This window comes from Durio zibethinus, chromosome 22 (genome assembly GCF_047325235.1).
Source record: "Durio zibethinus cultivar Kanyao isolate XHJ-2024 chromosome 22, ASM4732523v1, whole genome shotgun sequence".
NCBI classification, from domain to species: domain Eukaryota; kingdom Viridiplantae; phylum Streptophyta; class Magnoliopsida; order Malvales; family Malvaceae; genus Durio; species Durio zibethinus.
The window spans coordinates 8,894,937-8,912,562 of record NC_143183.1 but is presented as its reverse complement, the minus strand read 5'-3'; the positions used below and the strand labels follow the sequence as shown (position 1 = coordinate 8,912,562).

Below are 17,626 nucleotides of genomic sequence, written 5' to 3'. Positions count from 1 at the left end.
AATCAATGGAAACTGGATGTCTTACCATCTTTCATCCAGCTTGTGTCCTTAGGGGTTATGGGTTAAACCTCAATAGTGCCTTGTGTCCCAAGTGTGCCACCCAAACCTCTGTGGTAGCATTGGTGCACTAGTGTTTGAATGTGCTCTCAGATGTGAAACTCTTTGTTGGTGTGGGCTTTTGGGTCCTATTCATTTGATGCTATACACTTTACATGCTCAAAATGCACAATGCTTGTACTCCATGTTGGCTCTCTCTATCACTCAATCGATGCATTGAGGCCTATACAGTGCCAATGTCCTATAGAAATACTACTTGGTTGATCCTACCAATAGTCACATGCTTGTATCAAAGATTGAGCCATGTATGTGTCAGTATGAACTAATTCAAATTGTGAAACTATGATTGGCTCATTAAATGAATTATAGTTTGTTTGATGGTATTTGCTACTTGGATAACTGTAGTACTTCTAGAGCTAATATGTGCAACAAACCCTAACTTTTGGAAGGGATGTATTTATTAGATAAAGGGTTGACACAAGCTTTGCCCGTTGCTCTGATGATTCATGATAACTCAACAGATGGCATAGCCATTATGCCAACAATGCATCATTCAAATTTCTACCCTATCAACTTTCATGGTAGGATGGTGGCCTACTATGGTGGTAATGGGTGACAAAAAATTAGGGTTCGATTTTGGATAGGGAGCCTAAAAAAAAGCTACCACATCTAAGGAAGGTAGCAAGAGTGCATATTACCCAATCCTGACATAGGGAGGTAGTAATAATAAATAACAATAGTAGGCTCTATAAGTCTAATAAATAGAATGAGTACAATCTAAATCCCTTAATGAAGATCCTTTGGATGGCAGTTAGGGTGCCAGCAACTGTAGTAATTCTAGCTTCAATAGCATATATTTAAAGTGTTACAGTTAAAAAGCTTGTAGTTGAAACATGAGTTAGGTCATTTGGTCCACCTTATAGTGAGCATCAGTCTACTCATCCTTACTATTGGTGATGTGCTTCTGGCCTTAACTGGCTAGGTCATTCTTCTGGCACAGTTACTTTCAAGAAATTAGAGTGCTCAAAATAGACCTACACTTGTATACATTTGCATCGAATAACATCATAGGATCAATGGATGTTACTTTTAGGACTCTACCTACGCATTATGAAAAATTAAAGTTTTTGGGTTCTAGGGGAAGTATGGTTGCAAGGCTAAAACTTAAAGGAATTGAAGGAAGGGCAACACTGGGAGTGGAGCTTGCAATTTAATTTGACTCGAGAAACTTACCAGGTCTAGATAGAGTAAGGATTCACAAACTAAAAGCTTTTTTTTTATTCTATAGGTGGTGGTGCATGGCCATTCTTAGTTGGTGGAGTGATTTGCTAGTTAATTCCATTAACGAATGAGACCTCAGCCAGCTAATTAACTACATAGAGGTGATCCTTCATGGCTAGCTTCTTAGAGGAACAATGGCCACTAAGGCCAAGGAAGTCTGAGGTAATAAAAGGTCTATGATGCCCTTAGATGTTCTAAGCTACAAGCATGCTACACTGATGTATTTAATGAGTCTATAGCCTTGGCTGAAAGGTCCATGTAATCTTTGAAATTTCATCATGATAGGGTTAAATCATTGTAATTATTGGTCTTCAATTGGGAATTCCTAGTAAGTGCAAGTCATTAGCTCATGTTGGTTATGTGCCTGCCCTTTGTACATGCCACCTGTCACTCCTACTTATTGCATGGTCCAATGAAGTGCTTGAATCATGGCGACATGGATGATTCACTACCCATGACATTACGAGAAGTCCACTGAACCTTATCATTTAGAAGAAGAGAAGTCATAACAAGGTTTTTGTAGGTGAACTTGTGGAAAGATCATTGTTGAAACCTGCTCAATGAACGACCTACAAATGCATTAATGAAACACGGAGGGGTGAGGGTGCCTTTATGCCTTGAGCCTATTTTGGCCCTGAGCATGTGTGATGGTTGATTCATTCCATCGCTAGAGCAGGCGAAATGATCGATATCTTTACCTGTGGTCAAATAACAAACCTCAAGTGTGAATTATGCTAAGGAACCAAAATGAAAAGATCGTATGTGATATGGCCATCTTGTTTGTAATGCCTACGTAGGTGGCACCATGACTCTTTTTATCATGAAAAACCAAAATGACTCTTGGTAATGGATATCTCAACTCTCACATCAATGAAGAACATAGCAAAATGCTATACTTGGTGTGACTTGCAGAATTCCATGAACTATCGAGTCTTTGAATGTAAGTTGAACTTGAAGAAATTAGGCTGAAGGCAAGCTCACCTAGGTGTCATGCATTATCACCCCTTACAACCCCCTACCCATTGAGCTTCAGGTGAGGGGATAAAAGATGGCCTCCTATGATGTTATTAGTCATGGTTGGCCCAAAAGTGAGTCCCCGACAATAATAGTGCTATGACCATCAGTGGTAAAGCTTTCAATATGCCTCGTCTCTGGTGATGCATGCTCATTGTCCATCCAAACCCTATTGAACCCCTTGCATCACTCAGTCAATGCTTGTATCACGAACCTAGGTCAGTTGTGATTACCCACTAGTTGAAGCATATTAATAAGTAGAGGAAAAGAAACTTACTAGGATTCCTCTAGTAACAATGAGTAAATCAGGAAAAGCATAGCTTGATAATCGAGTACCTATGCCATCTGAATTGTAGTTTGGAAAAACATCCTCAGTGGTGGACTAGGACCAAGTCCCCTAGAAAAGGGTGCCAGATAGGGTGAAAGCCCTATTATGCTTGGACCTTATCACACCATGAGGTGCTATCTATGAGTTAGGTTGTTTGGGAATGTAACCCCATTCAAGCAATAAATTTAATCTAAGGTTGAATATAAGTAAGAGACTAATAGCAAACAAGTATCGTGTGTAAAAGATGAAAAAAGCTTTAAAAAAAGAGTCAAAAAGTGTTTGAAATTGTTAAAAGGAAAGAGGATAGGGGATAGCAATGTACCATAGTTGGATATGGAATGACGAGAGTTAGTTCATTGATCAACTCATGTTTAGATTGACACGGGTTACGATAGCAACCCAAGGCCATGTTTTTGATATACCCATGGAGACATCATTGTTGTATTCATAGAATGCAGCACACACCATCTTGGTGTGGCTTAACACCCATTTGCTTCCAAAATTGGCCTGTAGGCTCCCTATCCGACCTATCTTGAAACACGAAGCAAAGAGTTTGACATTTGTGTGTGTCTACTAGCTAGAAAGCCTATAAAGCACAAAGAAACTAATTGGCAAGATCTTTTACAGGTGCACTATCAGCCAACCTTGATCTTCTAAAAAGGGTTCGAGTGTGACATGCCTATTAGGATCCAAAAAATGGTGAACTATGCTAGAGTGGGGTAAAGCCAAAGGTAATATTAGTGGAGGCCCATATCAATATTGACATGCAAATCATTTGTCTGACTTGGGTATAGGGGCAAAAGACTAATTGAACCATCTTGTAGCTAGTTCCTTTTAAAGTTTCCCTTAGGATAGTTGAAGCCTTTAGTGAGTTCTATCAGGTAAAGCCAATAATTAAAGGCATCATGGGTGCAACACCTTCACCTATTCTCAAACTTTAAATAGTTAAGATGACATGGCTACAGTTGCATCCTAAAATTGAAAGCTCTAAGTAGGCCATTTTTGGTAAACATAATTGGTGATATGGTATGAATCAAAAGTTGGGTTATGATGCCTAACTGCACGTTAACCTAGAACCCACAAAAGGTATTGGTCAATTAAGACAATAGGATAATGGTCATGGAAGTTGAAATTTGCTAATGAGTGTGTAACAACTCACTTATCGAATCAACTAGTCCCAAAAATGGATGGCGATTAAGCACGTGACTTATACTCGACCATCTGAGCAAGGGCCAAGCCTTGATGAGTAAGAGGGTGTGGTGTGGTGGTCATCATAAAAGTTAGAGCATGAGCCAAGGTAGAGCACCTATCGGTGCAGATCTTAGTGGTAGCAACAAATATTCAAATGAAGACTTTGAAAGTTGAAGAAGGGAAAGGTTCTATGTGAACAACATTGCACATGGGTTAGTCAATCCTAAAAGATGGGGGAAGCCTATCTAATGAATGTCTAGTGTGAGCTTCAAAAGGGTATTAGGTTAAAATTTATGAATTAGGACACGACAATTGATGGCAACGTTAGGGAGTCCAAAGATGTTAGCACCAGCCTCAAGAAGAGTTATCTTTTATGTTTAATGGCCTGTCCACCCTTGAAATGACTCAATTGAAGGTAGGGTCAAGAAGCTAGAAGAGCCTGCATGTCATATGGTATCTAGTGCACCCTTGATGGCCCTAGAAAATCTAAAGAACCACGTGTCATCTATGCCTAGTCATACTCATAACCGTATCAGGTATCCAAGGTGAACAACCTCTGGTCGATGGATAATGTAGGCAAATGAAGTCGACAAAATGGATCCATAACCTTAAAAAAAAGATTGGTACTAAGGGCTAGGCACGGGGTCCCAATCCCAAACCCATCGATTGCTAGTGCACTACTTAATCTACTCTTATGGCTAGAATAGGTCATTACATGCTGATTGGGGGGTAGACTATGAACAGTTCCTTTAGAGGCCTTCTTTAGGTGATGAACATTCAACTCAAAGCTATTACAGACAAGGAGAATCTGACTATTTAATTAAAACAAAGCACTATAATGGTTCTTATGGATGCTTACACAATGTGATTTCTATCCAATGCTCTGAATGTTAAAGTGAAAAAATTCAACCAAGTGCTTGTAAATGGCAGGTGTAACTATGGCTCTCTTAACGTAGCCAAATGCCTCATCATCTAATTGGTGATGTGTATGATTGGATTAATAAGATTCCTACTATCCCTATCTACTATCTAGCAAAACCACAGCCAAAGGAACGGGCTTGGCATAATCTATAAGAAAAAAAGACCTTATTGAGCTCAACTCTAGTTCGACTTTGTGAAATACCTTGAGAGTTGTAGGATAAGTGGAAGCCCTCAGACGAAATTGAAATATCACTACTTTTAACATTATTTTACTTATTCTGTGAATCAGGGATGAGGCACAACCCCCTCTTTTAGACCCAAGGTTAGCCTCGATCGATCAATCTAGGCAAAAGATATTGTTAAGGGAGAGTTTGGCTAAGGCATCACATCTATTAAAAGATAACATAGGTTTCTTAAGATAAGCTCAATGAGAACATAAATCTCATATGGAACAAAAAGATAAAAGCTTGTTTGATTCTAATTTTTAGTATAAATATGAACCATGTAAATGTGGCCTATTGATCCTTTAAACCTTTAAAATTTGAAGCTAGAGGCATAAAAAAGGTTACCACATGGATAATTGGCTTGAGGCAACCAAGCATTCCTAGTGACATTGCTTTTTGATCCTTCGATGTTGGCTCTTCCTATTATTGTGAAGCAAAATTCACCAAGTGTTGAATTGTTCACCTACCAATAATGAAAGCGAATTGGGTTTAGACCATCATGAGACAGGTTAATTTTACCCCACTATGGTAGCATCGAAATAATAATTCAACCTAGCATAAAAGTAACCACTGATTTGCACAATTGGTCATCATGCTTGGTTAAAAAGCTAGTGGCATGAAGTTACCATACGCTGGATTATGATCGAACACCTCTAAGTCAAAATTTGGTTTAGAAGTGATACACGTGCCCATAGCCCAATTACCATCCCTTAGTAGAGGCCCATGTCCCCTAAAAACATGTGTCATAGGTGTAGCCCCTATGGCAAACAAGCCACACAGGCCTCTTTGGAATCAAACAATGAATAGAATCTTTTGCAAATAACTTAAATATGTGGCAGGGTACTGTAAGTGGTAGAGTGGCCTTGCTGCCTCTATCCATTAAGTTTTAGCCCTTTGTCACTTCATTTCATCCTTCATTCTATACACCCATTAAAGTCATCTCATTTCATTTTTTTACATTGCACCCTTTTAGGGTTTAGGATGAATGGTCTTTTCCATTGCAACCAATTTGGCTGGGTGATGACATTCCTCCCTCGAGCCCTTCATATTTGTTTTAGGGATAGGCTTGCCCTTAGTATGGGTACTTGCCTCGAACTCCATCGGTACATGTTGGCCCTTAGTGCAAGTTATTACTTTGAACACCATTGATAGCATCTAACCCCTGGTTGATGTTGGCAATCACATCCAACACCATTGGTAAATGCTAGCCTGTTGTTGCCTCAGACACCATTAGCAAATGCTGGCCCATTAGTGTAGGATGTTGCCTCAGACTCCATCATTAGATGCTAGCACTTAATGCAAAAACTTAACTCAACCACCATCAATGCAAGCAGGCCCTTGGTGCGGGATGTTACGTTGGACACCTTATTGGTAGTGCTGGCACTTGGTGTGACATGTGTACAGTGACCCACCCACCCAAGGCACTTATCTACCCTTCGATTGCCATTGGTACCAAATGACGCTAAGTGCATGTGTCATGGGCTCTGTTCTTTAGAAAAATTTTATGTGGCTTTGGATAGGGAATTGACCTCATTTACCTAAGTCAGCTTTTAAAACTTAAGTGCTTAGCATAATTCCAACTTATCAAAGATTGTGCTATAGTAGTGGGCCTTCTTAAAGCCTATAAATACTAGTCTTCCTAAGATTTTGTTTAGGCATGCCCACAACTAGGTCTAACCATGCACTACACCTCACTTATCAGTACCTACACCTAGATTTGACTAGTGCTTGTGCATCGCTCACCATCGATTACACTTGGGCCTGGCTCAAATTTGCTAGATTTGAACTCTATGCCTAAGCCTTTAGTATTTTTATCACTACCCATGCCATTGTTTTGCACTAATTCCTTATGACTTAGGCCTCTAGTAGGCTTGAAGGCATGGTCCCCTTAGTTGTTAGACCCTATCTCGCTAGAACTAGAACTTCTTCTTAACTCAAAGTCATGGTCAGACCCTGTTGTGCGTTGGACTTGCCATGACTGACCTTGAACTGAGTAGCAATCAAGGCCTTGTGGTTAAGACAGTGGTTATAGAGCTATACACGAGCAGTATAAGCTAAGAAACATGATGCTGATAGAGTGTGCAAGCAGTGTATACCCTAATCCTAAGATAGATGAACAAGTGCAGGCTAGTGTGTGGGTGCCTTATAGCCTAGTGGCTAGTTGGGTTCTATTAGTAAAAGATGTATGCATGCACCTTTGAATGGGTTAGTAGAGTAACAAGCAAAATCTGAGTGTCATGGTGACCAAGAGAAAACTCATTGGGCCCTGAGTTAGGTGAAGAACGGTCCTAAGATGGCTGGGGAGATAGGTGTCCCCATTTCATTATGATTCCTGGTAGGATGCCTAGGAAATCTCTTATGCTCTTTACAGGGGAATGACTGGTGTTAGTTTTTCACCACCCCTTTGGCTAGTGGGTAGGTAAGGCCTAGCTAGTCTAAAGTAAGCTACTCCTAGGCACAAGTGGTGTCTAGATAGGCGGGCATCATCAGGTCACAAGTGTGGCACATTGTCTCTTTGGGTCATGGTAAACTTGAAGATGGTCAAGGTCGATAGGCCTTATATCATGGCATTACATTGAACCGTGGGGTAGATGGTAGCATTTGCTATGCCCCTAAATTTCTCTTTTTTGAGCCAAATCAATGAGTAACCAATTATTATGAGATAGTGTTTGTGTAGAACTGACACCATCGAGCTTAAAAGATGAGCAGGCTAGGTGGCAGGCATGTTGCTAGACCCTTATGGCTAATTGATAGAGCTGTGCTATGGCTAAAGCAGCACACTTGAGTTCCCCATGGTAGGATGGGCATAATGTTGACTGTCCATCATCCATATGGGTAGCCTAGAATGAGGCTTAGGGCTGAGGCCCAAAGGTATAAGTTTCATGGGATGAGATAAGGTGTGGCTCCAAGCTAGCTGCTAAGCAGCATTTAAGTTGTGCCTTTGGGTTCAATGCATGAGAGCTTACGTATGATGTGGATAGGCATGGTGTAGGGTTTTCAACATGCCAAAATGAGAAATATCATGAGAACCGAGGTTGTGCACCCTTATGATCTAGAGGGGTCGGTGTTGGGGACCTTGATGCGTATGGCAAAGATAGGTGCTTAAGGCCACCCTAAAAATTATGGGCTAATTATGATGATGGGAGTTGGATTGCTCCCTACCAAATTTGAGAATGTTATGTATGACCCTATGGGGCTTGAGCCAAGAAGGGCTCACTAATATGTGGGTTAAAGGATCAAAATAGTCTACCCATGGAGAAATGGACTTGAGAAAGGCTGGCCTTAACTAAGAGTAGTCTTGGTGCCTCACGGATGCATGGTTTCAATTTAGGGAACAAATGGTTTGTGAAATTTTGGTATCAAAGCCATGTTTGGCTCTATGGTTAGACTAACATGGCCCCAAGTGTGGGCATGATAAAGAGAAATTGAGGCAATGCTATGCTTGAAAAGAGTTATCGAGGTGAGACTATAATATTATGGCTATGTGAGCTTGAGAATGAGCCATCGATGCATGCTGTGGGAAAACTAACCTAGGTGGAAGGCCTTTAAGTTGACTCTTGGATGTCAAGCAAAAGGGTACAAGAGTCTAGCCTCACCTAGCGAAAGTTGTTGGTACTTGCAAGCATGTAATGCCCTTACGGTGGGAAAAACTGTTTGGAGACTATGATGTGAAAAGGGCATACACCATGAAATGGAGTTGCATGAGGCCATGTAGGCCAAAAGAGTCTTGTCTCAAGGGACTTAAGTTGAGCTTATTAAGATTAATTACTAACATGTGCACTTGTTGTGTGATGCAGGTACCTTAGCGAGGCTACAAAATGAGTATTTGGGGACCAAGTGTGAAGCCATTCTATAGAGGTAGACGAGTTTGTGTTGGTTGGTAGACTAGGCATTCTAGTGGTTAGAGGACCATAAGATTATGCCTGTCAATAGACCATACTTATATTGGTTGAAAAAGAAGTCCTTATGAGATGTGATGGTCAGTGGGCCATGACAGTGTGTAGTTTAGTGAAATAAGCAAGCAAGAATTGGCTAGTTGACAAGGCCTTATGAGTTGTATTGGTCAGAGGATCAATCGATTTGAGTAAGCTGATGGTATAAGCATTCAAGTGGCATTTGGTCAGTAGACTAGATGAGTTTAAACATGGCAAAATTGAGCCAATGATTTGAGCAAGATGCCAGCCAATGAGATGGCCCTGAGTTTGAGTACGTTAGTGGACCTTGAGTATCGAATGGGTTGGTGAATAGTGTGATCGACTAATCAGTGAATAGTGTGATCGAGTGGATCGATGGATCCTTGAGTTTTATGTGGGCTTTGAGTTGCCCTTTGAGATATGCAAGAGTCAAGGTAGATGAGTTATCGAACCATCATGGAAACATGGTTGCATGCAATGTCAAGCTTAGTTCGAGTAAAAATAAGGGGACTTGCGATGTCTTGGGGAATTGTACTAAGGTAGTGAAGCCTACAAGGGCATGAGTTTGAGTCTGAGATAGCAAGCATTAAGGTGCCATCTTGAGGGCGGTTGGCCAGAGGGCCATAGCTAGAGAGGTGACCTTGGAGGGGCAGAAAGGACACAAGTTGTAAGATGACCGAAGTGCTTGAATGCCACCATGCTAGGGTCTATAGTGGATGGTGCCATATGAGTATAGTTGACCTAAGCACCACATCAAAAGGGGCACATTAAAAAGTTGGTGCTACAAGTGTGTGGTTGGTGTGATGGGTCATGTCCAGCGGGGTACACCAACGTGTGGCAAAGTAGGTGGTCATTTATTTACTGAGGGTCATGATTGAAAAGGGCACCTCGAGGTCACAACATTATGATATCATGGAAGAAGCCATGCAGTGGCACATATTGAGTAACCAAGATAGAGTCGGATGGTCAAATAAGAAAACCGCACAGAGGTGCTATAGAGCTTGGATGAGATACATTAATATCAGCAATGAATGAACATTATGGGTGGTGCCTCATGTGACAAGATCTCAACCAAATCCTTGAGGGCACAAGTGAGGGACATATGAGAAAATGTCAACTATGTGCAACAATAGAGTTAGGGTCATCTTCACATCGATGAGGCCATTGACATAGGAAGTGGAAGAGAGTGTCATGATTAGGGCCCTGTGTGCCTTAGTCTTGTTATGACTGACCCTAAGCTGAGTAGTAGTCAAAGCCTTATGGTCAGGATAGTGGTCCTAGAGCTATGTGTAGGTAGAATAAGCCAAGAAACATGATGCTGATAAAGTTTGTAGGCAGTGTCTGACCTAGTCCCAAGATGGGCGAACAAGTGCGGCTAGTGTGTGGGCATCTTGGAGCCTAGTAGCCAGTTGGGTTCTATTAGTCGAAGACATGTAGGTGAACTCTTAAGTGGGTTGGTAGAGCAACGAGCAGAATCTAAAAATCATGGTGACCAAGGGCAAAGTCACTAGGCCTTGAGTTGTTGAAGAAAGGCTTGAGATGCTAGGGAGAAAGGTATCTCCATTTCAAATAGTCTTATAGTTCCTGGTAGGATGGCTCGAAAATCTTTTACACTTTTTATTAGAGGACAAATGGTGTAAGCTCTCCACCACCCTTTGGCTAGTGAACAGGTGGGGGGCTTGGTAGTCTGAAGTGAGCTACTCCTAGACACACCTAGTATTTGGGTGGGTAGGCATCACCGGGTCACAAGTGTGGTAGGCTGTCTCTTCAAGTCATGGTAAACCCAAAGATAGTCGGGGTTGATAAGCCTCATATCATGCCGTTACATTAAACCATGAAATTAGATGGTAGCATTTGTTATGCCCTTTGGTTTCCCCTTTTTGAGCTAGATTGATTAGTAACCAATTTTCATGAAATGGTGTTTTCATAGGAGGGGTACCATCAAGCCTGAGGGATGAACAGGCTAGCAGGTAGGCATGTTGCTGGACCTTTGTGGCTAATCAGAAGAGGTGTGTTACGACTGGGCTAGCACACCTGAGTTCCTCAATGTGGGATGGGCATGATGTTAAGTGTCCATCATGCATGTGGGAAGCCTAGAATAAGGCTATGGGTTGAAACCCTAAGATATGAGTTTCATGGGACAAGATGAGCCTAGTGTTGCTCCAGGCCAGCTACTGACTAACATTTGTATTGTGCCTTTAGGTTCAAGGCAAGAAAGCTTGCATATGATATGGGCGGGCATGGTGTTGGCTTCTTACCATGCCAGAATGAGATAATATCATGAGAACCAGGGCTATGTACCCTTATACGTTAGGGGGTCGGTGCTTGAGACCTTGATGCCTATAAGCAGATATGACTGCTCGGGGCTACCTTGAAAATCATGAGCTAATTATGATGAAGAGAGTTAGGTTCCTCCATATCGAGTTTGAGAATGTTGCATGAGACCCTATGGGGTTTGTGCCAAGAAAGGCTAACAACTATGTGGGTTGAAGGATAAAAAATGATCTATCCATGGAGAAATGGACTTAAGAAAGGTTGACTTTAACTAAGAGTAGTCCTGGTGCTGCACGAATGCATGGTTTCAATCTAAGGAATGCATAGCCCATCACAATGAACTTGTAGACCGTGACACATGCACATTCTTGGACCACCATCGGGACATATTAGCCCTTGGACTTAGCACATGCTGGCTTTTTGTGTGGGTAGCTCCCTTGAATAGCAACGGCACATGCTAAGCCACGTACCATGTATAGGTATCCAAAGTCTGGGTTGTGCACCAAGTGCACCATGACTGGCAGTAGGTGGGCTTAGGCTCATTTTCATATTTCTGTCATGCCAATGGCAATTTTATTGCTTGCAAATTCATATAAGTGCTCACCAGTGCCCATACTTAGACCTAGCTTAATTCTACCAAACATAAACACTGTGCCTAAGCCTTTGAAGTCTTAATCACTGCCCATACCACTATTTTGGTTAGTTTCCAGTGACTTGGGCCTCTAGTAGGCCTCAATGTCACAGGCTAAAACTCAAGCTTTAGGTTCGCACAACTTTAAGACACAGGAATGGACTTTTTCGCATCTCAGATTATCCTAACACAAAAAATCATGTATAGATGCTCTAGATAATGGGGCTTGGCTACCTACTATGTTGCAAAATGAAAGGACACAATAAATGCCAAAGGAAAAGCTAAAAAAAAAATAAAAAGGTTTAAAGCAAGAGTAAGGACGTTATTACTCAATGGTCTTAGTGTGTGTACAATAAGGGTGGGGGACTTTCTATTAATAGCTAATCCCCCCTTACATTTAGTGCCTGAGATAAATTTCAAAACTCTAGATACAATTCCTTGATTCTAAGAGCTAAGTTACAATTCTTGATTCTAAGGGATTTGGTGCTGTTGCTCAATCTTTGACTTGTTGAAATCATTCTAAGCACTAGGCTTTCAAAAGCCCCCAAATTTCATCCTCTCATGACTATGTTCATTTGTTCCTACACCTGTGCCTGACTGTGCACCTGCAACTCGATCATTAGTGCTTTTGCTTGGGTCTGACTGGGTGCCTGTGCTTGGGCCTGACTCAATCTTGTCTAACCTAAACACTTTTCTTGAGCCTTTGGAGTCTTGATCAGAACTTGCCCCATTGTTCTAGGCTAGTTCCCTATGACCTAGATCTCTGGTGCACCTCAGTGCCTAGTCCCCTTGGCTATCAAACTCTATTGCACTAGAACTGGAGCTGCTACTCGATTGGGAAAGAACCCTTAGGTGTGGACTAGCTTGCATACTATGACATTCTCCCCCACTCAATCTAGCAATGCCTTTGTTGCTAGGGGGATGATATGCTCACTTCGCACATCGATTCCAACTCCTAGCTCACGAACCAATTTTCCAACATATCAGTCCCTTTCCCAAACATATACTTTGTTGGCTTTCACTATTCTCACTCCAAAGTCTCTTAGCACTCTATTGTAGTGGTCTCTTCTACCTATGCCACTGATGCTTTTTGTGTTTCCACTGAGTTGCCCATGGCACACTCTCCTATGAGGAATCTAGTTGAATTGTAAGACTTATGCTGTGGCAATCAACTGCCATTGCTTTCCCCTTATCAGCTACTTGAGAGTTCCCAACCCCTTGTTAGTCTCGACTATCACTTAGTCGCTCTTTTTTGGGCTTTTTTTTAGTGCTATTTACCACTGCCATGCTTGCCTTCAGATAGCCTCTCTACCTAGTTGATGGCTAAAAGCTTTGGGCACTCCCTGACCCGATGTAGACTAGCACAACAATGGTAACTCAAAGGTTTCTTCCCTTTGCCCCTACTAGCAACTCTATCAATTTTTTGAAATTTGGGCTTCCCTAAAGCTCTTTTCGCCCTTGAGGAATTACCACTAGTGTCTCTCCCACTTTGGCCTTTTCATTTCGACTTGGAGACATGGTGCACTTAACTTGAGTAATTCATTTCATAGCAACTCTAGCCTGACTCAACTTCTGCATACCTCTTCATTATGGCTTGGCCTTTATGTAGGGCTTTAACCTATCACTAAAATGCTTAGGCACCTCCACTCTCTGTCCCAAGCCTACATCAGCAACCATGGCACCTTGCAATCCAACATGGTCAACTATGAGCCTGGCCAGCTCCTTTCGTAAGGTTGACACCATAGATTCCAATGCCTCATTACACCACATGAGCTTTTCCATTACCTTAATCAAGGATCCCTCAATATGCCCAAACTGATCTGTTATCTATAGAATGACCTTTTCATGCTTCACTAATCGAGTGCTTGTCAACACTTATCCTACTAAAGCCTTCCTTCACTTGTCTGTACATGGGCACTCCTCGAGCACCTTGTTTGGGCCCTTTTCTAGTTTTCCCTAGCCATGCCATAGCCTAAACATACAAACTATTAGACCACAAATGTAGATACCAAAAGGATTACCTTAACTCTAGTAAGCACTCAACTAATCCAGTTCTAGTTCTCGAAAACTAGCATAGCATACATTGTTAGGCACTAGTCTGTACACTAGCTCAACATTCCAACCTCTTGGTTAGACACCAGTCTACACACCTACACATCGGCACAGCATGCCTAGCACGCTCATAGCACACATCAACAACTTGTTGAGCACCTAGCTTGCACTCTAGCTTGCCAACACCTAGCACACTAGGAGTGTTTCACTAGCAACACACAAGCAGAGTAGCCCTTTTAAGATGCATGCACCAAGCATCAAACTACTAACATGACATAATCAAATACTGTACACATAATAAGATGCCTTCAAAACTTACCAAGATGGTCACATACCACACTAGGATGCCTATATACAAGTCTTTGAACCTGTATCGATGCTAACTCTAGCTTTCCATGCCAACTTTGGCTTTCATGGCAACTCTAGCTCCATTTGTCATGAGCAAGGATCTATCTACACACTTTGAACTAAGGCTCTAGTCACTGCCTCTAGTCTAATCTAGGATTTGATGCCCTTTAGTGTTTAGTTCAGCCACTTATTCCCAGCTCCCCCAAACTGGGCTCTGATACCATGGTCACAGGCCAAGACTCAAGCTCTAAGCATGTATGGCTCTAGAACACAAGAATGGACTCTTCTATGTCCCAGATCAACCTAACATAAGAAATTATGTGCGGAGACTCTAGACTATGGGGCTTGGCCCTTCAATACACTGCAAAATGAAAAGGCACTATAAGTGTTAGAAAAAAGGCTAACGAAAGAACAACAGAAAGGATTAAGGCAATAGTAAGGATGTTATTACTCAATGGTTTTGGTGTATGTACAATAAGGGTAAGGGACTCTTTATTTATAACTAAGCCTCCCTTACATTTAGTGCCTGAGATACATTCCTAAACTCTAGAGACTACAATCCATTGATTCTAGGAGCTAAGTTACAATCCTTGATTCTTAAAGATTTGGTGTTGTTGCACAATCTTTGGCTTGCTGAAATCATGCTGGGCATCGGGTCTTATAAAAGCCCTCAAATTTGATCATTCTAGGACTATGTTTAGGCATGCTTGTGCATCACTCACCAGCGTCTGTCCCTAGACTTAGCTTAATCTTGCTGAACCTAAACACTTTCCCTAAGGCTTTAGAGTCTCAATCACTGTCTGCCCCATTGTTATAGGATAGATTTACTTGACCTGGACCTTCAGTGCACTTCACAATTTGGTCCCCTTGGCTATCAGACTCTGTCTTACTAGAACTAGAACTACTACTCAACTAAGAGAAAACCCTAGGCCTGGACCAGCTTACGAACCATGACATTAAGGCTTGGTCCCCTTGGCTGTCAAACCCTATCCTACTAGAACTAGAAATGCTCCTTGACTCGAAGACAATCCATGGGCTTAAACCAGCTTGTGTACTATGACACATGCACATGCCTTAACCATCATCGAGACATGTTGGCCCTTGGTGTCAGCATAAGTTTCGACCACCATATGCAGATGCTGGGTTGTACACCATGTGTGGGTATCTTGGGCCTAGGCTAGGCACTATGTACACCATGATTGGGCAGTAGGTGGGTTCAAGCACATCTTCATATTTCTATCTTGCCAATGCCATTGTTATGGTTTGTAAATTCATACAAGCACTCATCTCTGCCTGCACCTAGGCCTGGCTCAATTTTACCAAACATGAACACCATGCTTGAGCCTCTGTAGTCTTGATCATTGCCAATACCATTGTTTTGGGCTAGTTTCCCATGTCTTGGGCCACTAATAGGCCTCAAAGTCTAGTTGCTTTGGTTGTTGGACCCTGTCCTGCTAGAACTAGAACTTTTCCTCAACTTGAAGAGAACCTCTGAGCTTGGATCGGCTTGTAGACCATGACACATGCACTTACCTCATCCACCATTAAGATGTGTTAGCCCTTGGTCTCGGCACATGCTTTAACCACCATCGACATATGCTAGCCCTTTGTATGGGCAGCTCCCTCAAACACCATTGGCACATGATGGGACACGCACCATGCATGAGAATCCTAGCAAGGGTCACATAGCATGCGCACCACGAATGAGTAGTAGGTTGGTCCAAGCACATCTTTATATCTCTATTGAGCCAATGCCATTTTTATGGCTTTTAAATTCATATAAGCACTCACCAGGGCCTGCACTTAGGCTTGGCTCAATTTTGTTGAACATAAACAACATGCTTGAGCCTCTGAAATCTTGATCACTACCCATACCACTATTTTGGGCTAGTTCCCCATGACTTAAGCCTTAAGTACACCTTAAGTCCTAGTCCCTTTAGCTGTTAGATCCTGTCTCGCTTGAATTGGAATTACTCCTCGATTTGGAGTGAGCCTCTAGGCCTAGAATGACACATGCACTTCTCTCAACCACCATTGACACCTAATGACCCTCAGCACATGCACATGTCTTGACTACCATCGGGACATGTTGGTCCTTGGTCTCAACACATGCATCAATCACCATCAACACATGGTGGCCTTTAGTGCAATTTGTTGCCTTAAACACCATCATCAGATGCTAGCACCTAGTGTGGCATATGTACTATGACTCTCCTATTACTCTTTTATCCCTCCCAAGGCACTTTTTTACTCTTTGAGTGCCATTGGCACCAAATGACACTTAGTGCATGTGTCACTAGCTCCGGTTTTAAGCCAAACTTTATGTAGCCTTAGATAGAAAATTGATTGGGTTTGCCTAAATCAACCTACAAAACTGAAGTGCTTAGTATAAGTTTAGCTTGTCAAAGATTGTGCTATAGTATTGGGCTTTCTAGAAGCCCTCAAATATGATTCTCCTAGGATTATGTTCAAGTGTGCTTGCTCTCCTCAATCATTAGTGCCCTTATGTTGTGGTCAGGCCTTGGTGTGCCTCGATCTTACCATGATTGACCATGAGCTAAGCAGTAAATAAGGCCTTATGGTTAGGACAATGGTCCTAGAGCTATGCAAAAGTAATGTACGCTTCAAACATGTTATTAATAGTTTGTGCAGACGGTATAAGCCCTATGCCCTAAGATGCATAGGTAAGTACAACCTAATGGATAGGTACCTTGGAGTTAGGTAGCTAGACGGGTACTATCGATCAAAGCCATGTGTAAGAACCATCGAGTGGGTTGGTGGAGCAATGAGTGGAATGCCAAAATTATGGTGGCCAAGTGATAGGTCATTGGCTCTTGAGTTGGTTGATGAAAGGCCCTAAGGTGATTGGGAAAAAAGGTGTCCCTATTTTAAATAGTCTTGTGGTTCCTGATAGGATGGCTGGGAAATCTCTTACTCTCTTTATAAGGGGATGATTGGTGTCGGCTCTCTACCACCCTATTGGCAAGTGGGCAAGTAAGGACCTGGCTAGTCTGAAGTGAGCCAATCCTAAGCACATATGGTCTAGGTGGGTAGGCATTGTCAAGTCAGGAGTATGGCATGATGTCCCTTTGGGTCATGTAAACTTGGGGACGATTGGGGCTAGCGAGCCTTGTATCGCATTATTACTTTAAACCATGGGGCTAGACACTAGCATTCACTATGCCCTTCAGTTTCCCTTTCTTAAGATGGTTTTGATGAGGAACCAAGGATCATAAGATGGTGTTCACATTGGAAGAGCACCATCAAGCCTAAAGGATCAGTGGGCTAGCAGGCAGCCACATTGCTAGCCCTTTGTGGCTAATCGATAAAGGTGTACTATGGAAAGGGTAGCACACCTGAGTCCCTTAAAGTGTGATAGGCATGATGTAAG

The 17,626-nt window shown here is 42.1% G+C and overlaps 3 pseudogenes; all 3 read left to right on the top strand.

The window, feature by feature from the left end:
• The first annotated feature begins 310 nt into the window (after nucleotides 1-310).
• LOC149512578 (18S ribosomal RNA) lies at nucleotides 311-1,884 on the top strand (annotated as a pseudogene).
• A 289-nt stretch (nucleotides 1,885-2,173) lies between these two features.
• Nucleotides 2,174-2,329, top strand: LOC149512577 (5.8S ribosomal RNA; annotated as a pseudogene).
• A 232-nt stretch (nucleotides 2,330-2,561) lies between these two features.
• LOC149512576 (25S ribosomal RNA) lies at nucleotides 2,562-5,927 on the top strand (annotated as a pseudogene).
• Nucleotides 5,928-17,626: the final 11,699 nt, after the last annotated feature.